Source organism: Triturus cristatus, chromosome 3_2 (genome assembly GCF_964204655.1).
Source record: "Triturus cristatus chromosome 3_2, aTriCri1.1, whole genome shotgun sequence".
NCBI classification, from domain to species: domain Eukaryota; kingdom Metazoa; phylum Chordata; class Amphibia; order Caudata; family Salamandridae; genus Triturus; species Triturus cristatus.
The window spans coordinates 1,007,263,220-1,007,286,671 of record NC_140584.1 but is presented as its reverse complement, the minus strand read 5'-3'; positions in this window follow the sequence as shown (position 1 = coordinate 1,007,286,671).

Here is a 23,452-nt window from a genome sequence, read left to right as displayed (position 1 = left end):
CCTCTGACAGTTTTCGAACTCCTCCAACTTCCATTGCAAGTCGCTAGTCAGTTTTTCCTGCTCCTGTTTAAAAACCCGCCATGCCCCAAAGTCATCCTCCAGTTTTCCAGTCCGCTCCTCCACCTCAGTCACCCTCTCGACGACACCTTCATAGAGTTTATTGACCTTCTTAAGGGTATTGTGGATTTTTTTTGTGGCTTGCCTAGCCCTCCGACTTTCTGACCTTGCTTCCCCTTGCATCTGCTTAAGTGTGGTACAAATCATATCGAAGGGGGCCAGATACTGTGCAGGAATGGGGGTGTTATCTAAGGGCTGTGAATTACCCTCCTCCACATAAGACTGTGACGTTGCAGAATAGTCCCAATCTAGCTTCTTCCCCTCTGCTGTAGGTGATTCCAATCTTCCACCGGGCCTTCTGCCCTTTATCTTTCTCTTTTTCTGCGTGGTCTCTTTCATAGAAGAGTTTGATCCAGAGCTTGTTTCTCCATCTAACTCCCCCTCCTCTGAGGTGTCGTCAGTTGACTGGGTGATATCCGTGTCTTCATTCACTGAAAAAAAACATTCCCCGTCAGCTGAAGCTCCCTCTCTCCTCTCCGGCCCCAGAGTTTTGTTATCTGTGACCAACGTGGCGCTTTCTCCTACTGAGTGAAGGTTGGTGGGATCAATGTTTGTTTCTTTACCCCTTTTACTGCCCATCTCAGCTTCTAATTGTATAAGCGCCTCCAACATATCCTCGCTTCCAGATGCCCCGGGTGTATGTGACCCCTCAGTTGAGTCCGGCATTGAGTTCTTACTAGGCCCCATTGTCACTTTCAGCCCGCTGTTGTTAGGGGATATGGGTTGCGTTACCTTAATCGCTGTAGCTCCTGCGTTACCTTCTGTGCTACCTCCGTCATCGCCGTAGCTACTGGCGAGTGCTGCTGTCAAGACACGGGGTTGCCTAGCAAAGGATGCCTCCACGCCGGGAGCGTCTACCGTTGCGTCCTCGAGGACATTCATACTCACGGATTGCTCGGTGTCAGGCTCGGTGTCCGGCTGGGGACTTTTCCTGAATATGAACACCTCCTTCAAGGTAGGCTGCCTTAATGTCGCTTCTTTTCCTTTGTTTGCCCCCTGGCTTACTCCTGTAGAAGTGTCTTTGATGAAACGATCCGGGTCTTGCCCGGAACGGGGTCGATCAGTGCTTTCTGCTAACGCCGAGTCTGGTTTTGCCCATACCTCGGTGTTCTCCGCCTTCTCCGCTGCCCCTGGTTTGGTCGGTTTTTCAAATCTCTTCGTCCTTTGAGCAGGTATTACTTTCCGTATGGCACCTGACCCCCGCTGCTGTAATCCCGGGGGTAGATCATTGCTGCTTCTTTTTGGATCTGCATTAATGCCTCTGTCATTCGTCTCTCGCTGATTTTTTGGTATATCCTGCTGCGTTTTTGTTTTATCCTTCTCCTTATCTTTGCTAGCTTTCGATAATCGTACCGGCATCCTCGTGAGTTGTGCCCGGACCGCAGCCTCCCACTTAATTAATCTTAGGAAAAACCGGGTGATTTGGTTTTTAGAAGTAGGGTATTTTGTCCAAATCCTGGTTAGACCTGCCTGCAGCCGGATTGTCAAATCCATAGGAGAGGTACATAGTATAAAATCTTCATACAACAGCCATCAGGTATCTCGGGGAGAGAGCGATCTGGAGCGTCTTCTCACCACAACCTCACGGCGGCCATCTTGCCGACCAAGGTCCAGTAAAAAGTTCCTGGTATGTGAGAGGAACCTCTATGTCCTCGCAGGGACCATATTCCGCTGGTGCAACCTCCCTCTGTGTAAGAGTGAAATGTGTGTGTTCTAGCATCTGCTTCTGGGAATGTAACCCACAAATAGAATACCTCTGTTTCATTTGATGTATGTGCCTCTATCACAAAGGCTACTAAGCCACCCCTAGACAATAAACCATGTTCTAGTAGTTTCAGGGTGATAGTACATCTGAATTTAAGTGGAATGAGAATCCCATCCACCTCTTTTTACCCTGAGACGTGCAGACCCACTACGGGGTTATTATCGCCCTCAGTCATTTTGTAACAAAGACATTTGTTCAAGGGAACTAAGATAAGGTGTTATGCACAATTTAGGAACACTATGTCCTGTCAAGCTTGATTAACCAGCAGCTACTAAATAGGATATTTCGCCTACTCATCTGAGGCGGAGTTTGTGCCCACCCACTTCAGACATCTCTGGCGTTTTGTGAGTAGGGGTCTCTGAGAAATAGCACAACGTAGCTACTCAGATTCTACTGTTAAATAAGAACCCAACCAACGTTGGAGATGCCATGTCGTGTAGTTCCTATAGTACCCATGCAGGACCTGCGCGTTTGGATAACATAAACTGTGGGATTGGTGGCAGACTGGTTCCGTACACCCCACCGAGAAATGTTAGCCTATTTGCATTTAGCTACTTCACAGTGCCGTGTCTCCTCTTATCGGGGAGAGATTCGTTTCTGGCAACCTTAGAACATGACAACCCTGATCCCCCAGGATTGTGAAAAAATTTTACTATTTTTTGCTCATTCACTTGTGCTCATTTAGTTTATCTCAGAGATACACAGAATAAACAGTCTGGGCGTTTCAATAAGGATTTATTAAACAGTTGTTATTCTCGTGTAAAATATATGAGCTGCAACAACCATTAGACAGTAGTAGAGATATATGATTAACTGTACTGTGAATATAAAAGGATAGTTTCAGTTCTACTATCTTGCAATAAGCATGAATAAATATATGAATATAAAATGTATGATAAAAGTGCGCGTACTCCTACAATGCCTATCTAGATGTACCTAAGTGTACCTAGCATGTGAGTAGGTGTAAATCCAAGAATCCTGTAGTGTAGTCCCAAAATTACCCTGTCATACATGACCTACGACGTTTATGGATAACATACACTGTGGGTCTGGTGGCAGAATAACTCCGTACACTCCCACCGCATATATTAGCCTATGATTTGCATTAGCTAGCTCGCAGTGCCACTAGACTCTCCTACTATCAGAGAGATTAGTTTCGGCAACCTCAGAATCCAATACCCTCAGACTCGTGGAAACAATATATTACTTTTCACCCAGTCACTCATGCAGGCTTGCTTTTGCTCTCAGAGAGATACACAGAAGAAACAGTCGGGCGTTTTCACAATAAGAGTTTATTGTACCTTTGTTCTTCTCATGTAAAATATATGTGCTGCTATAACTGTAATACAGTAGCAGAGAAATAGAACCAGCAGTACAGTGAATAAAAAGAAATAGTATTGTTCTACCATTGTGTAATAGTCATGAACAGATACATGAATATAGAATGCATTTATAAAATGAGATGCCTGACTAGATGTACCTAAGTGTACCTAGTATGTGAGTAGGTGCTATGTAGCCTAATCATAAGAGCCTAAGAATCCTAAGAGCCAATAATCCAAAGAGCCCAGAATCCCACTAGGCTTTTAGTCGAACCCCACTGCCTGAATAGTGAAAGTGTGGGACTTTGTCCTGGACTTGAGCTGGACACCCCGCAAGGGATCGTCAGACCACTGTCAGCTGGAGAGATGGCATGCAGGAGCTGCAGCGTCTCTGGTCAGTGTGTCGGCCTCGAAGTCTCGGGTTCCTCCTGCCTTCTGATAGCAAGAGGCACTGTAGTCATACAGTCTGTGTACGTAAGTTACCCATTGTTCAGTATGAGGATGACGTTGGGGATTAAACCTTGTGCATCAATGGGAGAGGTGAAGTGTACCTCCTGGAGAGTGTACTCATCAATTATTGATATGCGCTAAGGATGACGTCTTAGCAATATCGATTGGGAAGAACCCACCCTCTGCATGGAACTAGGTGAAAGGTTTAGTCCATAAAAGGCTACAGTCCCTATAAGGCGTTATGTCCATACAAGGCATTCTGTCCTTATTTGGAGTTATATCCTTATAAGGCTCGTTCATATGAAATAACGGGCGCTGATGTAGGGAAAGTGTATGATGTTCCTTGGATCTATGGTAGAGTACTGATATAAAATATAACAATCCCTCTAGGATTTAATCAAACCCCATTACCTGAAGTATGAGAATGTAGGAGCTCTTCTTGGTCTCGTGTTGGACACCCCGCGAGGGATGTTCAGACCACTGTCAGCTGGAGCGTCTGCATGCAAGAGCCTCAGCGTCCCTGGTTAGTGTGTCGGCCTGGAAGTCTCGGTTTCCTCTAACACTTGCAAGAGGTGCTATATTTATACAGAAAGTATCTAGGGCTCCTTGGTCCCTTGTTGCTTGTATTATCCATTGTTGGATTTGAGGATGACATATGGGATGAATCACTGGCGTAACGAACCGTGAGGGGACCTCCCTGCCAAGTACGTGGAGGGACCCCCTCCAAGCTCAAACAGGAGCTCTCCAGCCAGAGTGCTGTGCTGAGGGGGCCCCCTGCAGCTTGGGACCCCCTGCACCGCGGGGGCTGCGGGGGCCTGTGTTACGCCCCTGGGATGAACCGTTTATGTAGATATGGGGAGGAAGGTGGTGTAGCCCCAGCCTGGTTTCTAAGAACCCTTATGAATATTCATTCATACTGTGTGAGTCTACTGATAGAGTTATAGGATTCTATTGTTTAGGAGAAACCCTCCTTCTGCACCCAGGACTGGAACTAGGCAAAGGTTCAATCCTAAAAGGCTTGTTACAGTGTAGTGTAGGGGAGGTAATGTAGGTGAAGGGGTATGATGTTACCCGGGCCTATTTTAGGGTACCTATATGAAACATAACTCCTTGGTATATACATATTAAGGTAAACAGCCATAACAAAATGTTCACAACGAATACCATTACCCCACATTCCAACACAGCGCATCTACCATTACTCTGCAATGCCATTACAATGCATATGCATTTACCACGCATGCCTATACAACGAATTTCGTTGTAAAGGCATGTATGGTAAAGGCATATGTATTTTACATGTAAGTATAGGGTTTAGGGTGGGTTTGGGTTTTGGGGTGTAGGGGTATAGGTTTTAGGTGTATTTTTAAGGTTGAGGGTGGGTTTGGGTTTTGGGGTGACCAAGGTAATTTTAGGTTTCAGGGTTTGTTTGGGTTTTGGGGTGACCAGGATAATTTTAGTGCTCAGGATGGGTTTGGGTTTTGGGCTGCAAGGGTATTTTTAGGGTTGAGGGTGGGTTTGTGTTTTGGGGTGCCCAGGGTAATTTTAGGGTTCAGGGTGGGTTTGGGATGACTAGGGTAATTTTAGGGTTCAGGGATTGTTTGGGTTTTGGGGTGCCCAGGATAATTTTAGGGGTCAGGATGGTTTTAGGGGCAGGGGTATTTTTAGGGTTAAGGGTGGGCTTGTTTTGGGGATGACCAGTGTAATTTTAGGGTGGGTTTGGGGTGCAAGGGTGTTTTTAGGTTTGAGGGTGGGTTTGGGTTTTGGGGTGCAAATGGTAGTTTTAGGGTTCAGGGTTTGTTTGGGTTTTGGGGTGCCCAAGATAATTTTAGGGTTCAGGGTGGGTTTGTGTTTTGGGTGCAAGGGTATTTTTAGGGTTGAGTGTGGGTTTGTGTTTTGGGGTGCCCAGTGTAATTTTAGGGTTCAGGGTGGGTTTGGGGTTTGGGATGCCCGGGGTACTTTTAGCTTCAGGGTTTGTTTGGGTTTTGGGGTGCCCAGGATAATTTTAGGATTCAGGGTGGGATTGGGTTTTGTAGGGCAGAGGTATTTTTAGGGTTAAGGGTGGGTTTGTTTTTGGGGGGCGAGGCCAAGCAGGCTACGATGGTGGACGATGCTGGGAGTCAAGATGGCGGCCGCCCAAGCCCTCGCCCAACATCCGAGGGTCTAGATGAGCGGAGAGACTCGCGACCCGAGACACCGCTTGCGAGCCAGAGCAGACCGGGCGGTGACGAACTTCGGCCCCGGGCGCCTGATGGCGGCACTCAGCGGGAGGACACCGCAGACAGACCCCACACATAAGATGGGCCCCCGGAGCCCCCCCGCCGCATAACCCGCAGCAGCCTGTGACGGACAGGCGAACCGGAGTGCACACAGCCGGCCAAGACTGAAGACAGGCAACGCGCTGAGCAGCAGGAGATTGGTGGCACTGGGCAGATTCCCCTTCCCAGGCCGTCGGAAACCGGAGCACCATCAGGGCCGAGGCTGCCTGACTCCAACATGGCACCCGGCGAGCACGACTGCTGAGCCACCCGGGAGAAAGAGTAGAGAGCCAGACCGATTGAGAGTGAGTGACACGGCCTCAAAAACGGTGAGTGGTGGGGGAACCTGATACCGGGGTGTGTGCGTGGTACCCCCCCCACCACCGAGGCCCAACTAATGTCTGACCCTAAGATGGCGGGTTAACAGGCCGTTTGGAGCCCAAAGCGGTATTTGACCCTTCCCAGCAGGCCGGTTGTAGAGAGTACGGAACCACAAGCTCCTCATTGACCCCACAAGATATTGGGCCCCGCCGGCTATACAAGTCACCTAACAGTAAAGGCTTAACTCCGCAGGGTGACCCATACGGCGCCCACCGCAGAGCGTGGTCAGGGAGAACCATCCCCAGACCGGACAGTTGGAACACCCGCCTTGCCTGGCGGAGCAGACAGGGGACGGAGCTTACCCAGAGTCCACATCAGAGGAGGCAAGGTCTTATACAGCGTCCGCCAGGCCCCAGCACCACAACACACGGGCCCGAGTGGGTCTGAACACCCCAGAAGACACGATGGGGAAACCTAGGGTCACGCAGACCACCACGGTCCCAGAGACAGCGCTGGAAAATATGCCGCATCCCAAGACGGGGACCAAGCTGATGGCGACCCCGCCGAAACTGTCCATATCGGACAAATTGGACCGCGTGTGGCAGCCATCGAACTCTCCAGGGTGTTAATGGAAGAAAGGCTTGGCACTCTGACGACCGACATCAGCCTCATTAAGGACGACCACCGCAAGCTGGCCGACAAGGTCAATGAAGGGGGAAAGATCATGGTGGACTTACAACCAGCAGTAAAAGACCAACAGAAGACAATTCGCGATGTCCTGACCAGCCTTTCCACAGTAGAGGAGTGACTGGTCGACCTGGAGGGACGCTCAAGGCACTGTAACATACGGGTGCTTGGGCTGCTGGAAGGAATTGAGGGGCAGCACCCGGTGGGGCACATGGAGGCGTGGGTGAAGTCCTTTACCCCGGCTGCCGACCGCTCGGCCTTCTTCTCCATTGAGCGCGCCCACAGAGTCCTGGCGCGAAAACCCCTGCCTGGGGCACCCACCTCCGGCTGATGCTGGCAAATTTCCTCCACTTTAGAGACTGGGATGCGGTGCTCAGGGCCGCCAAACGGTCAGACCCCCTCCGGGTCGAGGACAAGCAGGTGATGGTCTTTCCAGATTATGCAAGGGCGGTGCAGCAGCAGAGATCACTCTTCTTGGAGGTGAAGCAGCGGCTAAGGGCAAATGACATTCAATACTCTCTACTATTTCCCGCCAGATTCAGAATTATCTACAACGACTCTGCCTTGTTTTTTACAAGTGCGGAGAAGGCGAGGGACTGGGCGGACCTGCACTGCCCACAGCTATCCGGGTCAGGGACCATGTGAGGACAGAGACACAGAGCGCCGCGACCCCGAAAGCGCAACCCCCACAAGGGCCGTAATGGAGAGAACACTAAAGCCCGGAGCCCCCCACTAGCTTCCCCGGATCTGGAGCAAATCATGCAGGAACGCCGGGACGCCCTGCAAGCCGTTAACAGCATTGCAGGCCTCACCGCCATCAGACGATTTGGACGGAGCCCCGTGCCTGTTCTCCCCGGCGGGTGAAGACGATAGCGACAACGCATCATCTAAGGGAGACTCGATCACCCTACCCCGAGTCACCCCCAGACAGAAGATCTCATAAGTTAGGGATCCGTAGGAACATTGTTCTCAGTCTTTTGTAGCACGCAGATGAGGGGTAGCCCTGTTAGCAGAGGGACGGAGGCCCCCGACGCAACTGCAGGCCTCCCATGCTACGCATGCAACACTGTACTTACACTACCAGGGATCAAATGATGCACACTGATCCTTCATGGACCTGCCCAAGGACCACCCTCACATGCACGTACCACCACCCCATAGTTGTTAATTTCTGGTTCACGTTCTCCTCCCTCCAGAGCGCCAGATTGGACACATCGCCCACAGCGATGTGTCCCCAGTATTGGGACTCTTTCCCGACCCCAGTTCTTAGTTCATCCACCCTATATACCATGACCTCTTGTTATCTCCCATGTACAGGGCAGGGGCGCACACCTACAACCCCACACAGCTCCGCACGCGACATCTATCAGCTAGAGATAGGAGACTCCATGCCCCCAGTGGCCCAGCGCTATCAAGGCACAACTTTACACCCACCATGGCACACACAGACTTCCAGTTTTTAACCCTCAATGTACGAGGGATGCATACGGCCAGGAAACGCTATGCAAAATATGCGTACATTAAACAGCAGCAGGCACAGATCATATCTCTAATCACACACAACAGAGAAGCAATCAAAGAACATATAAAGTAATACTGAACAATGCAAGTGGGAAAATCAATAGATATCTTAATACTGCCCTCACACACTCGAAAGTGTCATGCTTCATCATAGGGCCGCATCATACACCTAGGTGCAGACCAACACCTTAGGTGGAGCGCAATTTTTTTAGAGTATATGATGAAGGAAAGTGGTGAGGGTAAAGTATAGTACAACAGATAAACAGAACAAACACAAAAGTGTAATTCTGACAGAAAGGAAACAAGTAGTCTCCTAAAGGAAGGGACGAAGAGAAGTGCAGAAAAGAAGAATATAAAACTGTCTCGAGGTTAACCCTCAGACTTTATTCTTGTCAACCTCAGGCAGGATTAAAATAAACAAAATGGGGTATTAAGGGCAGGTAACGACCCTATAATCCCCACTGCTAAAACCAACATGTTTCTGCCAGTATTCTATGTGCCCAACCGGATCTCTCTGGCATTCATCAGGGTGTTGGTCCCTTGTTGTTTGGTCTATACCACTACTCGGGTATTTTTTACCTTTTCAATCAGGGTATTACCCCAGCGTCACTCTATTATGGAATTTCCAAGAGAATATACAAATCTGCAACAAAAGGAAAGATAAAACGGATCGTAATTTCCAATCTCGTTCTTCTTCTAATAGTTCACAGTTCTCAAAGAATTTCCCACGCAATCATTAACGTGATAAATAGTTTCCAATGCAGCCTAATCTTAAAACATACCCATGGCCCTGTACCAGTGGACCACACCTCCCACAAAGAACACCACACCAAATGTTATGAGTGTCATATATTTATAAAGGTGTATATACAGATTCTTCATTTTTTTAAAAAAGGCACCGGTACAAATCTATCACCGTGTCGCTCTTAGGATCCTCAAGGGGGCAAATCCTATGTTTATAAATCAACCCCATCCTTAATAGTGTCCAATGTCCAATGTGAACATATATACTCACAAGAGTTTACGATTCAAATTCTGAACGACAGTGACTAGGTCCCTAGAATGGGACGTTTTTAAAGTGGTCCTACGGGGAGCATGCATCAGGCAAATCACAGGAGTGAAACACACACTGGCGAGGGCGGTACAAAACGCAAAACAAAAAGTGGTGCAGTTATCTAAAACAGCTGATCAGCGGGAGCTCCCCCCCCACGCAACTAGCGGAGGCCAAAACCAAGTACGAGGAGGCGAGTGCCGCTCTGCGGCGCTACAATTTTCGCACATACACCACTAGAGTCCACAATGAGGGTAACGCGCCGGTACCCTACTAGCTTGGCTCATTCGACAGGACACGCAAACACAACCGATCACCGGCATCCGTAATGCCACGGGGGCGGTGGTCTACGCGCAGGCGGACATTTTATCGGACTTCCATGACTACTACACCGTGCTTTACAAGGAGCCGAACCGAGACAGGGGGGAACACATTCGGAATATACTCACCACAAACACCATAGTCCAAATCACAGCTGAGGAACGCAGGACATTAGACGACCCACTCGCACCAGCGGAGATGAAAACCGCCATTTGCCGCTTGGCCAAAAACAAAGCTCCAGGACACGACGGTTTCCCGACAGAACTGTACTCCACATTCTCCCAGCAGCTAGTCCCGCAGCTCGACACAGTCTTTCGGGAGGCGCTCGAAGTAGGACTACTCCCTCAATCGATGCGGTAATCTGTACTGGTAACGTTCCCCAAGCCCGATGGGGACCCTCTGCTCCGAGCTTCCTATCGCCCTATCACCCTCCTGACTACGGATTGCAAAATTCTGGGGAGGATCCTAGCAGATAGGCTCACGGAGATACTCCCCAGACTGGTACACGCGGACCAGAAGGATTTGTCCCCGGGAGAAATACCTCCCAGAATATACGTCGGCTGTTCCAGGTCAGGATGGTGTGTGGGGCAGGTTCCCACGGGTGGCGTGTCTTGTACTGGATCTTGAGAAGGCTTTCGACACCCCGGTGTGGCAATACCTCTTTGAGGTGCTCTGGAGGGTGGGCATAGGGCCTCAATTTATAGCGTACACCCGGCAATTATACACCGACCTTACCACCAGGGTTCGGATAGGCCGCTATGTGTCCCCCCATCCCGATCATCCGCGGCACCTGCCAGGGGTGCCCCCTGTCCCCGTCATATTTGCCATCGCCATGGAGCCGCTGGCGGCACGACTGCGGTAGGTAGGCGAGCACTGGGGTATCCCATTGGTAGGTCGCACTCATTGCGTCTCCCTATATGCGGATGATCTCCTCATCTATGTTAGAGACATCACAGCAGACCTCACCACCCTATGGACCATGCTCACAGAATTCAAGAGGGCTTCCGGGTTACGGGTGAATTGGGAGAAATCCTCTATCTATCCCCTGCACCCGAATACCCCACACAGGGAAATTCATCTGGGAGATGCCTCACTGGCATGGAGGGGCAACGCCCCGTGCTATTTAGGTGTCAGAATCTACAGTGAGCCCCGTGACTTCCTGGAAGGCAACCTCTACCGGGCCCTCCGAGGACTTAAAAGTCAAATTAATTTTTGGCGGACCCTACCTTTAGCTCCCATCGGGAGGGTAGCCTTATCCAAAATGATCATGGTGCCCCGGCTTCTTTACTACTTTACTAACATCCCAGTTATCCCGCCGCGAACCTTCTTCCAAGAGCTCAATTCATTACTAATCTCTCTGATTTGGGGAGGGGCCGATGCAAAGTGGCCCTGTCGGCCCTGCAGTTGCCACGTGACAAGGGAGGGATGGGCGCCCTGTCATTCGAAGCCTATTTTTTAGCTGCGCAGCTACAGTGGCTATCACACTGGACAGCGCACCGCAACCTTGGGGAAACGGTAGCACAGGACAGACAGATAACAGTCCCGGAGCTGCCTCGAATGCTCCTTCTGGGTACCAAACCCAACCCGGCTCATCCATTATTGGTTAAAGCGGCCAGAACCTGTACCATGCGGATTCACCGCATGTCCAAGGGGACTCCGATATATTCCCCATTACTGCCGCTGGCAGGACTCCCTAAAAGACATGAGTTCTACACTGCGGGAGAGCTTAGGATTTGGACCGAACACCAGCTCACCGAAACTGAAGTCCTATTCTCCGATGGCCAGCTGCTCTCATTCGCAGACTTGGCCGAAGAAAGCGGGCTTCCGACCGGCCAATTTCTGCTACACCGGCAGCTGGTGGCGAACTGCAGACGGACCTGGGACCTAAGAGACGGGGAACCCACGACTCACCCGGTGTTGCACACACTACTACATATGGGGGCTGGCAGACACCACATCACATGAATCTATAAATCCATCATGGAACTCACACATGTACCACTGACACGACTACAGCTTCGCTGGGAGGAGGACTTTGGTCGCGACCTCCATAATAGAGAGTGGCTGACAGCCCTAGAACACCACAAAAAAGTGTCCCGCAACCAAAGATTTAAAAATGTCCAGTTGAACGTGTTACACCGGGCGTATCTCACGCCAGAGCGGCTCAAGCGCTTGTACCCGACATCCCACTTTGAGTGCCCCCACTGCCACACTCCGAACGCCCCATTTATTCACATGTTTGGACATGCCCATGATACAAACCCTCTGGACGACAGTACACACCATACTACACACAGTCACAGGCCTAACAGATTTCCACACATGGGAGGCATGCGCTCTAGGCATCTTTAAGCGCAATAAAAAAAAGAAGGTAGAGGCCAAGTTCGCTCTGCTGGCCGTACTTCTAGCGAAACGTAGTGTGGCAATGCACTGGTGCACAACAGAGGGTCCCCCAATAGCAGCGTGATGGGGGGCGGTGAAGAAATGGGCTGCAGCTGAAGAAGACCTCATCTGTCAGGAGGAAGCTCGTGGCATACGCATCGTCCCATTTCATTAGAATGGGCGATGCTCCTGCATGACTTTAAGCAAACACATGCTAGTGGTGCAGAACCCCCGCTAGACACCCAAGTGGCACATTAACCCGGCGCATACTAATTCGCCCTCGCACTTTCCCCCCTGCTCCGCCGGCTCATCCACCGGACCAGCCACTGGGAAACACGACATAGAACAGGATAGGGAAAAGTACCTAGAGGTGATAGAATGACACGGAGCTCCACTACACTTGCCCCCACCGTCTGCGACCCCGTGCCCCCCTTGACCCCTCACTCCACGAGTTATGAATCCCCAAGTTCAATCTAGATCCGGGATTACCATTTGCCGACACCCTTTGCAGGTGTCTATGAGCTTGAGATTGTCATACGGGTCGGAGGACCGCAGTAACCTTGCCAACGGCCACTCCCCCGTTGCCTCCCGGCAGCTCTGTCAGAGGGGTTCGGAAGGCCCCCCTCCTCCATTGATCGACAAATTGATTACTTGATTAATTGCCCCGCTGCTCGTTGTCACGACAATGTTAATGTTGATTGAAACACTGCAGCAGACAAGTATGAAATGTGATTAATATATGACATGTATAAATATGAAATCCAATAAAAAGGTTTAAAAATAAAAAGGGTGGGTTTGTTATTTGGGGTGCCCAGGGTAATTTTAGGGTTCAAGCTGGGTTTGGGTTATGGGGTGCAAGGTTATTTTTAGGGTTGAGGGTAGGTTTGGGTTTTGGGATGCCCAGGGTAATTTTAGGGTGGGTTTGGGTTTTGAGATGCCCAGGGTAATTTTAGGGTTCAGGGTCGGTTTGGGTTTTGGGGTGCAGGGGTATTTTTAGGGTTCAGGGTGAGTTTGGGTTTTGGGGTGCCCAAGGTAATTTGAGGGTTTAGGGGCTATGGGTATTGTGGTGGTAAGGGTAATTTTAGAATTTTGGGGGTGTATAGTTATTTGGGAACAAAGGGTAAATTTAGGGTCTAAGGGGTATTTAAATATAATATATATATATATATTCACTGACAAAACCATAGGTTTCAGGGACGTTATAGTTGGAAATTAGCATTTAAAAAAACCTTAGAAATCCACTGAAAAAACTACAGGTTTCAGGGACGTTATAGTTAGTTGGACATTTCACTCGTACAAAACCATATAGTTAGTTCAGCTAACTATAACTCGCGCCCCCACAATGCACTGCTGATGACGTCACATATTACATCATTCATGACTTGGTCAGTGACATCACTGATGACATCTCAAATGACATCACTGATGACATCATCCACGTGATCATCTGATGCACCTCCTCACACCCTAATATAACCTTTGGTACACCCACTGTAAAATACAGACTACCATTTTGAAAACCATCGACACACCAATACCAGTTACTACATACGCACTCACTGATTCCTAGGTCTACACACAGATCCACTCATTCACCCATACAATCACTCATACATGCAGTCACTCATCAATGCAGCCATTATCACAGGCAGTGATACAGCCATACAGACACTCACACAAATCGCCACTCATCCATTGAGTTACTCACACACCTAGTTAATCATGCTAAGAATCAATAACACTTGGGGAGCGTGGCTAGCAGCAGAAGGGAATGGCGGCTGGCTAGAGAGGCTTCTGCACCCCCGCAAAATATCTGTCAAAATCCTGTGCCAGGCAACCTTAAAATTCGAAGCTGCCGAGACCACATCGACTCCAGAGCCCACAGCTATCGACGCCTGTGACTTTCCAGCCCTGCAAACGCGAGAGAGATGAGACGGAGTGGGAAGCGGAGCCGGGAAGACAACATGACGGCGTCATAGGCTCCGATCAGGTGTCGGAGCCCGAGACTCGGGGGCAGCACGCGGCCAGGTGCTATGCGTAGGCACTCTCCCCCCCATTCGAGACGCGCCCGCCAACCGTCCCGACCGAATATTGCAGCAGTGCTCGCAGTGCCGGGGCGGGGGAGTGGCTGCGGTGTGACTGAGACTGCCTCCAGGAAACTATAACTCGAGGTTCCGGCTTGCTGGCCTACCGAGTCTGCTGAGGTGTGTGCCGCCCAAGACCTTGCGGTGCGACTACAGAAGGGAAAACCCGCTGATGGGGGAGGCCGGACCCCGCCAGACTTGCGGTCTCAGGTACGGCCTCTGTGTTAGGACATCATAGCGTGTGCAAGCCCCCCCCCCTCCCAGGTGGACTCGAGTCCTGGCGGCGCATAACAGACATATGCGCATATCAACTCCTACTAGCAAAGGGCTGAGGGGGTGCTCTGAAGTGGTTATTGATCTGTTGGGGCAACGGAAACAACTCCACAGGCGTAAACGGGGTGCTAACAAATAGTAATGCTGGCGAGACCCTCATGAGACCTAAGGGCATATAGACCATACCCAGGGTAACCATCAACACTACCGGGCGCCCTTCTCAGGTACTCTGCGACCTGCCCCAGCGACTAAGATCGTGATTCTTGCGCCACCTCAAATCCACTTGCAACCACAGTAGGAGGAGGCCTGGTTGAGGGTTGCCTCGTGGATCTTTAGGGCGTAGGTGGGCATAAGAGACCTTGTCTGTGTGCATCGTGAGGAGGGAACGGGACTGACTTATTGATCCATCTACCACTGTTCATTACTAAAGTGGAGACCTGACGCTGTGGACCTCCCAGTCAAGTAAGAACTTTCATTGTGCAGAAGGGTAGGTTTGCCGCAGTAGCCCTTGTCGACAGATCTGTGGGAAACCCGACAGGCCACAGGCAGAAATAACAACTACGCCGGGTAGGCGGCGGGGAATACCCAGACTGTGTGTTAAGCCAGCTACCTTCTGTAACGCGCTGCGGCCTAATCATGGCAACGAATAAGGGCCCGAAAGCAACTGCGCACAACAAACTCGCCAAATTCACCTGGACCAAATCAGGAGAGGGTCGCGTGACACAACAAATGGAGGCACCGGAGTCACAGGGAGACCCAGACCAGTCACAAGAACCAACCCTGCGGGATATCATGGCAGCTATTGGTGGAGTTCGGTCCTCTTTTGACTCCGTGATCACTGAGGTCTCCCTTCTACAAGCGGACTTCCGAAAAATGGATGAGAAAGTGAAAGATCTCAAAATAGTAACGTCGTCACTACAAGAGGACACAGCTCAACTACAAACCCAAGTAGCTGAACTCCAAAGTCGACAAGCTTGGATGGCACAACAACTAGATGAGTATGAAGGGAGAGCCCGAAGAAACAAAATATGTATCCTGGGGTGCCGGAGCGGGCCGTGGGGCCAGCCGCTGACCTCTATGTGGAAGACCTAATAGTGCAACAGCTACAACCCAAGAGATTGTCCAGTTATTTTTCGATTGAAAGAGCGCACAGAGTACCAGGAGGTAGGCCAAAACCAGGAGCTCCTCCGCGGCCACTTATAGCCCGGGTCTTTAATTATAGAGATAGGGACACTATCCTAGCGCAGTCTAACCCACCACTCAAACTAGATAACGCTGAAATCACGTGGTTCCTGGATTGCACGGCCAAAGTCCTGGCCCAAAGACGGAGCTTCCAGGCGGTGAAGAAAGCGCTTCGGGACCGTGAGGTGAAATACGCCATGCTTTCTCCAGCGAAACTTAGAGTGGAATCAGAGGGCAAAATGTGGTTCTTCACGTCGCAGGAAGACATATGGGAGTGGCTCGAGGGGTAGCGTAGAGTTGGAGGCCAGGGCAAAGAACGGACAGAGATAACACGAGCGCTAATGGAGAACTGTGAGGTCTTACCCTCGAACGGATCTGCTGGTACACAAGGCAAGTAGATGATGTGGGGAAACCATGGCCGCGCCTGCGATTGAGACTACAAGATACGGGACACGTCTACCTGCTCCGCTGAGGTGGTGAGACGGCTTATATGATGTTGTCAGCCTGGGGGTCTTAAAGAGACTTATTTTCGAACTATTGCGGGTATACAGGTGGACTAAGGGACAAAAAGACAGCGAGGGCAGTACCAATAGTCTTCAGCGGGGATAGGGAGATAACCGACCCTACATTTTTCACTATTGTTGGGAGGAGGAGGGACACTCTTCCGAGTTGGGGACTGGGTAGTTCTGAATCTACGGGCAGGGGGGCAGGGAGGGGGCAGGGGGAGAAGCGAGGGGATGGTTGGGTGTTTCTTCAAGAACTGTTTGATTTACAAAGTAGTGCTTGCATACTGTTCCATATTGATTCCTTACTTCATAATACTAGTAGGGAAAATGAGAGATGCCACGTCTTGCTAGTTCTGATCGCCTGGACCATTCTATACATGTTGCTGCCAACGTTCCGCACTTGTACTGTCTTCATGTCAGATGATGGGGGATGACCCAGAATCATCGCTTTCCATCCTTACTTGGAATGTGAATGGTATGGGAGACAAAATTAAGAGGGGGATTGTCCAACAATACCTAAAACGACAGGATCCAGATATAGTATTGTTACAGGAGACACATATGGTTGGTAACAAAAGCAAAGCATTGACACGGTGGGGATATAAACTCCTGGTACATGCTGATCATACTACGGGATCCCGGGGTACAGGGATCCTAGTTAAAAAAAAACTAGCTCTTATCGTAAAATACACCTGGGCAGATCCCGGGGGTAGATTTGCGGTCCTAGAGGCCCAGTGGGAAGGGAGAGCGATTAATGTGATCTCACAGTACTTACCACCAGCATTGGGCAGGAAAGCACTGACAGACCTGGGCAAAATACTAACAGACCTTCCAATGGGCACCCTGATCCTAGGAGGAGACTATAATATGACCATGGATGACAGCCTAGATAGACACCCCCAGCGGCTAGGAGCCCGTCCAAACATGCACATGACTGAATTTACCATGGCCCTGGGTCTGACAGATATATGGGGTACGCTGAAACCGAACGACATACAATACACCTATTTCTCGAATGCACATAAAAGCTCATCCCGCATCGATTATTTCTTGACACACGTAGCCTCCATCGGGAAATTTCAGAACCCCGGGTGCTGTCGAGAGGTATCTCCGACCACTCCCCCGCTAGAGTCGAACTCACCCACTGGGAAAGACATCCGCGGTCGACTATTATTATTAGTCCATGGCTGTTTAAAATTCCTGACATTAAAAAAGAACAGTTCACGCAAACTACGAACTACTTCAAGGAAAACGTGGGATCGGTTATATCGGCAAAAATATTATGGGAAGCCTTCAAGGTGGTCCTAAAGGGCCAAGCCCTGTCCTTAAAGACGGGATATAGCCATAATAAAAATCATCAGCTAGTCCAATTAGAAGCTGAGCTTCAACAACTAGAGTCATACAATACCACCACGCCCTCAGAAGGCAAACTAAACCGCCTCACACTCAAGCAGGCCAAGTATAACATTAAAGCGAGGGAGCATATGATGGCCAAGCACTTAAACACACAGCACAGACTATATGAGCTAGGGGATAGGGCCGGTAAGACATTGGTCTGGATGGAAAGAAGAGATCAGGGGGACAGGTGGGTCCTGAGTTTGACCTTGACTGACGGTAGAGTTATAACCCACCCAAAGGATATAGCGGATGCCTTTGCGGAACATTTAGAGCAGATATACTCTCCTTCAACTACATATGATGTGGAAGACTTCCGCCAACTTGTTTCTGACAGTAACATATCAACCCTCTCTGAACTGATAAAGAGCCCCTAGATAGTGACCTCACGGATGCTGAGATTCTAAAGGCTATAAGCCAAATTAATTCTGGTAAGGCTTTGGGGCCTAACGGAACTCCCATCGAATTTTTAAAAGTCACTGCTTCACAGGTAGCCCCACATCTGCGGGCCATGTATAATGAAAGTTATGAACGAGGGATATTGCCTAGTGACCAGCGGATGGCATCCATAGTTGTGATTCGCAAACCAGGGAAACCTGTTGATAAATTTGGCTCCTATCGGCCGATCTCATTAATAAACATGGAGGCCAAGATTCTAGCGAAAGTTCTCGCCACTAGGCTAATTGCGGTTATCTCATCCTTGGTTCACCCAGACCAATCTGGCTTTATGCCAGGGAGGAATACGGTGCTCAATAATGTGCTCTCGCATCAGGAATATCTAGCGGAGGACGCAGTAGTGCTCTCTTTAGATGCCTCCATGGCGTTTGATTTTATAGAGTGGCCATACTTATTTGAAGTTCTAGCAAAAATGGGATTTGGCCCGAAATATATGGGGTGGGTGAAACTCTTATACACTGATAGACAGGGTCAAGTGAGAGTTAATAACTATACCTCACGGGTGTTCACATTGCGGAGGGCAACCCGTCAATGCTGCCTTCTTTCCCCACTGATATTCTCTCTTATGCTGGAACCGTTGGCTGCCTGGATCCGCAGAGATCTTGGGGTGCGAGGTCTGAAGTGGGCGGAGGGTCAGGAATATCGTATCTCCCTATATCCGGACGACATTTTATTATATTTAGCCTCCCCATATAAATCCATATGTGGCGTCCTGAATATCTTTACGAATTCTGGGAAATATTCAGGCTACCAGAACAATTGGAGTAAATCGGTGCTGTTTGTACTTCGAGGCCCGATTCCCCGTCTTCTGTTGAACTGCAGAGTGGAGGTGGTAACGGACGGCTTCCGATATTTAGGTATATTAGCAACGTCAGACTCAACTCTATTCTATGACCGTAACCTGGCCCCCCCATTAGCTCGGTTGAGGACAGATGTCAAACATTGGAGATCCCTACCTTTATCGCTGGTAGGCCGCGCGGCCTTGTTTAAGATGCTGGCCCTTCCCAGCTTCTTATACATTCTTCAGAACTGCCCCTACGGAGTCCCAGAAGCCTATTTCAAGGCGGTGGAAGGTGAGGTTCGCACATTGCTCTGGGACGGCAAGGCTCCCCGCATTGCTACTAAAAATCTGATGAAAAGATGGTATGATGGGGGAATCGCCCTCCCAGATCTTCGACTTTATTACTGGGCCTCACAATTGGCTGTGGTGAACCACTGGATGTATCATTCCCCTGACGACCCTGCGTACTTATTAGACAAATATCAGACGGGAAGATCTGGCTACTTAGGAGCACTATACTCGAAGGTCAAGAGAGGGCGGTATTTTGGACCCTTCTCCCACACAGTAGCGATTTGGCATCAGGCGAAATCCCGATTAGGTTGGTCTAATGTCCTCACAAAGGCGACATCGCTGTGGTATGCCCAGGGGTTGGGTTCCCTCTGCTATCAACACGGCTTCAACAGATGGGATACAATTGGGATCTCAACAGTTGGAGATCTGATTAAAAAGGGGTTGATCCTTAGATTTGAGGAACTTCAGGGACAATACCAGATGGCACAGGGAGAACTGTTTAGATACTTACAAATTCGGCATGCACTCACCACAGCCTTCTCAGACCCTACGAATATACCAGCGTCGACGCCGTTGGAAGATCGACTTCTTGATGGGCCACTACACTCAAAAGCAATCTCATTAACTTATAAAAAGTAATGTAACAACTTACCAAACACATTTTATAAACTCAGGGAATGATGGCAGGAAGACCTGGGACCAATCGATGGCAAAAACTGGCAGACGGCTCTAATGTCCCCCAAAGAAGCAGCGATTACCCTCTGCTTCCGACTTATACAACTTAAGATCCTTCACAGGTCATACCTCACGGGAGTGACCTTGGCGAAGATAGGTGCCAGAACGGATGCACTTTGTCTTAGAGGTTGTGCCCAAACGGCTACCTTTTACCATACGATCTGGGAGTGCCCGGCGCTTCTACGACTATGGGAGGGGGCTACGACTCATATCCAGTCAGCGTTAGGGAAAGAAATGAATCTCACACCAGGGCTGGGTCTACTTAATATCTGATGCAAAAGTTGGTCGCACACTGCTCGTCACACCAGCAAGTTGCCCCAAAGGACTGTGGTAAATGTAGTGGCGACGGGGGTACGCCTATGCCACGATGTGTAAAAAGAACAGTATGTGTAGCGTTAGCCATCCCTGGACACGTGTTTCGAGGTAGTTGCCTCTCGTCAGCAGGGAGCAGGTCAGTGTAAAGGGGTGCCGTGTGGACTGCCAAAATGTAATTAAAAACAGGTCAAGTACCTCTCATGGCGCGCAGGTGCAGATCCAAGGCTCGTCAGCCCGTTGGCTCAAGGGAGCCGTAATAAATTATGCAAAAGTTGGTCGCACACTGCTCGTCACACCAGCAAGTTGCCCCAAAGGACTGTGGTAAATGTAGTGGCGACGGCGGGTACGCCTATGCCACGATGTGTAAAAAGAACAGTATGTGTAGCGTTAGCCATCCCTGGACACGTGTTTCGAGGTAGTTGCCTCTCGTCAGCAGGGAGCAGGTCAGTGTAAAGGGGTGCCGTGTGGACTGCCAAAATGTAATTAAAAACAGGTCAAGTACCTCTCATGGCGCGCAGGTGCAGATCCAAGGCTCGTCAGCCCGTTGGCTCAAGGGAGCCGTAATAAATTATGCAAAAGTTGGTCGCACACTGCTCGTCACACCAGCAAGTTGCCCCAAAGGACTGTGGTAAATGTAGTGGCGACGGCGGGTACGCCTATGCCACGATGTGTAAAAAGAACAGTATGTGTAGCGTTAGCCATCCCTGGACACGTGTTTCGAGGTAGTTGCCTCTCGTCAGCAGGGAGCAGGTCAGTGTAAAGGGGTGCCGTGTGGACTGCCAAAATGTAATTAAAAACAAGTCAAGTACCTCTCATGGCGCGCAGGTGCAGATCCAAGGCTCGTCAGCCCGTTGGTTCAAGGGAGCCGTAATAAATTATGCAAAAGTTGGTCGCACACTGCTCGTCACACCAGCAAGTTGCCCCAAAGGACTGTGGTAAATGTAGTGGCGACGGCGGGTGCGCCTATACCACGATGTGTAAAAAGAACAGAATGTGTAGCGTTAGCCATCCCTGGACACGTGTTTCGAGGTAGTTGCCTCTCGTCAGCAGGGAGCAGGTCAGTGTAAAGGGGTGCCGTGTGGACTGCCAAAATGTAATTAAAAACAGGTCAAGTACCTCTCATGGCGCGCAGGTGCAGATCCAAGGCTCGTCAGCCCGTTGGCTCAAGGGCATAGGCGTATTCGCCGACGCTGACCTCAGGGACCATTTTTCATTGGGGTAACACGCTTGGTAGGTGGAGCAGTGTGCGACCAATTAGACTTAACTTTATTTCAGGCTCCCTTGAGCCGTTGGAGCCGACGGGCTCATGGTTACGCACCTGCGCGCTACGAGAGGTACTTGACCTGATAACAATTTTAGCAGCTTACACAGCAACCCTACACACTTTCCTACTCCCTGCTGACGAGAGGCAACTACCTCGAAACACGTGTCCAGGGATGGCTAACGCTACTCATACTTGCATGCATTACACGGGCATAGGCGTACTCGCCGACGCTGACCTCAGGGACCATTTTTCATTGGGGTAACACGCTTGGTAGGTGGAGCAGTGTGCGACCAATTAGACTTAACTACTTAATATCTGGTCAGCCACAGCCCTTACAGATACAGAACAACAATTGGCCACACTGGGCTACACCCTTGTCAAACGGGAAATTGCCAGGGTATGGGGGCAGCAAACCCACCGAGTGTCCGGGCATGGATAAGAGAACTTGACAAATGTATGGTCACAGAAAAGGAAGTATTTATGACACGTGGGTGCCCTAAGAAGTGGGATAAGAAATGGGGCAAATGGAATGAATAGAGGGTAGGGATCTGTGTTTCCCCATCGGTAGAATTAGAACTGAGACGTGATAAAGTTCTGGGTGTTGTTTCTATGTAAATGCTATTTTTCCTCCTCAATACTGTATTGTTGTACTATACAATGTTGAAACAATGAATAAGGATGTATCCATAACTACTGCTGAACCTAATAAAAAGATTGTATTTAAAAAAGAATCAATAACACTTCTATTTACTCAGCTATATATTTATATATACACTACATCACTTATTCCGACAGAAACAAATGCATACTTACTCTCTTATACAATCAATGAAACAAGTACACACTCATCCATACAGCCATTCTCACAATCACTGACTCTCACGTATAGTCATTTATATACTCCAACTCTCACATACACTGTCTTTTACATGTGTACCACTGAGACATCCATTCACTCACCAACACACCCATACACACACTCACCCACCCATACAGCTGTTTCCACATGAACTCTTTAACCCATACACCCAGTGAATCAACTACTCACACATCTATGCACAGAGGCACACACCTCCCACCCACTCACACACACACTCAGGCACCCATACACATACTCTGGCAAGCAATCAATAACCCATATAGACACTAATGTAGCTACTGACCAACCCATGCAGCTGCTCACACAACAACATTAAGAATGATACAGACATTCACACAGTTTAATCACTAACCCATGCATTCAGGAAGACACATTTAATCACTCACTTATACAGTCAGTCACGCACCTACTAAATCCTCCCTCCAGATACTTATACACCCACTCATTCTTCAATACACCTTGGCATATATATAAAACATATTTAAACTTTATAGAAACACACAGTCGCTGTATGATGTCATCAGTGATGTCATTTGAGATGTCATCAGGGATGTCATCAGTGATGTCACTGACCATGTCATGAATGATGTAATATGTGACGTCATCAGCAGTGCATTGCGGGGGCGCTTGTTATAGTTAGCTGAACTAACTATAACGTCCGAATTTCTCTGGTTTTGTACGAGTGAAATGTCCAACTAAATATAACGTCCCTGAAACCTCAGTTTTTTTCAGTGAATTTCTAAGGTTTTTTAAATGCTAATTTCTAACTATAACGTCCCTGAAACCTATAGTTTTTTCAGTGAATTTCATATGTTTTTTAAATGCTCATTTCTAATTATAACGTCCCTGAAACTTATGTTTTTCAGTGAATTTCTAAGGTTTTTTAAACGCTAATTTCTAACTATACCTACAAATGTAGGACATGTGAAGAAAGAGGAAGAAAAGCGCAGAAAGAAGCAAGACAAATGCAGAAAGAGGCAACAGAAGTCCAGAAAGACGAAGAAAAGTGCAGGAAGAAGAAGAGATGTGCAGAAAGAACCAACAGAGGAGCAGAAAGTCCTCCTGTGCCCCCAACTTTTTGCTGACGGGTACTGGTTG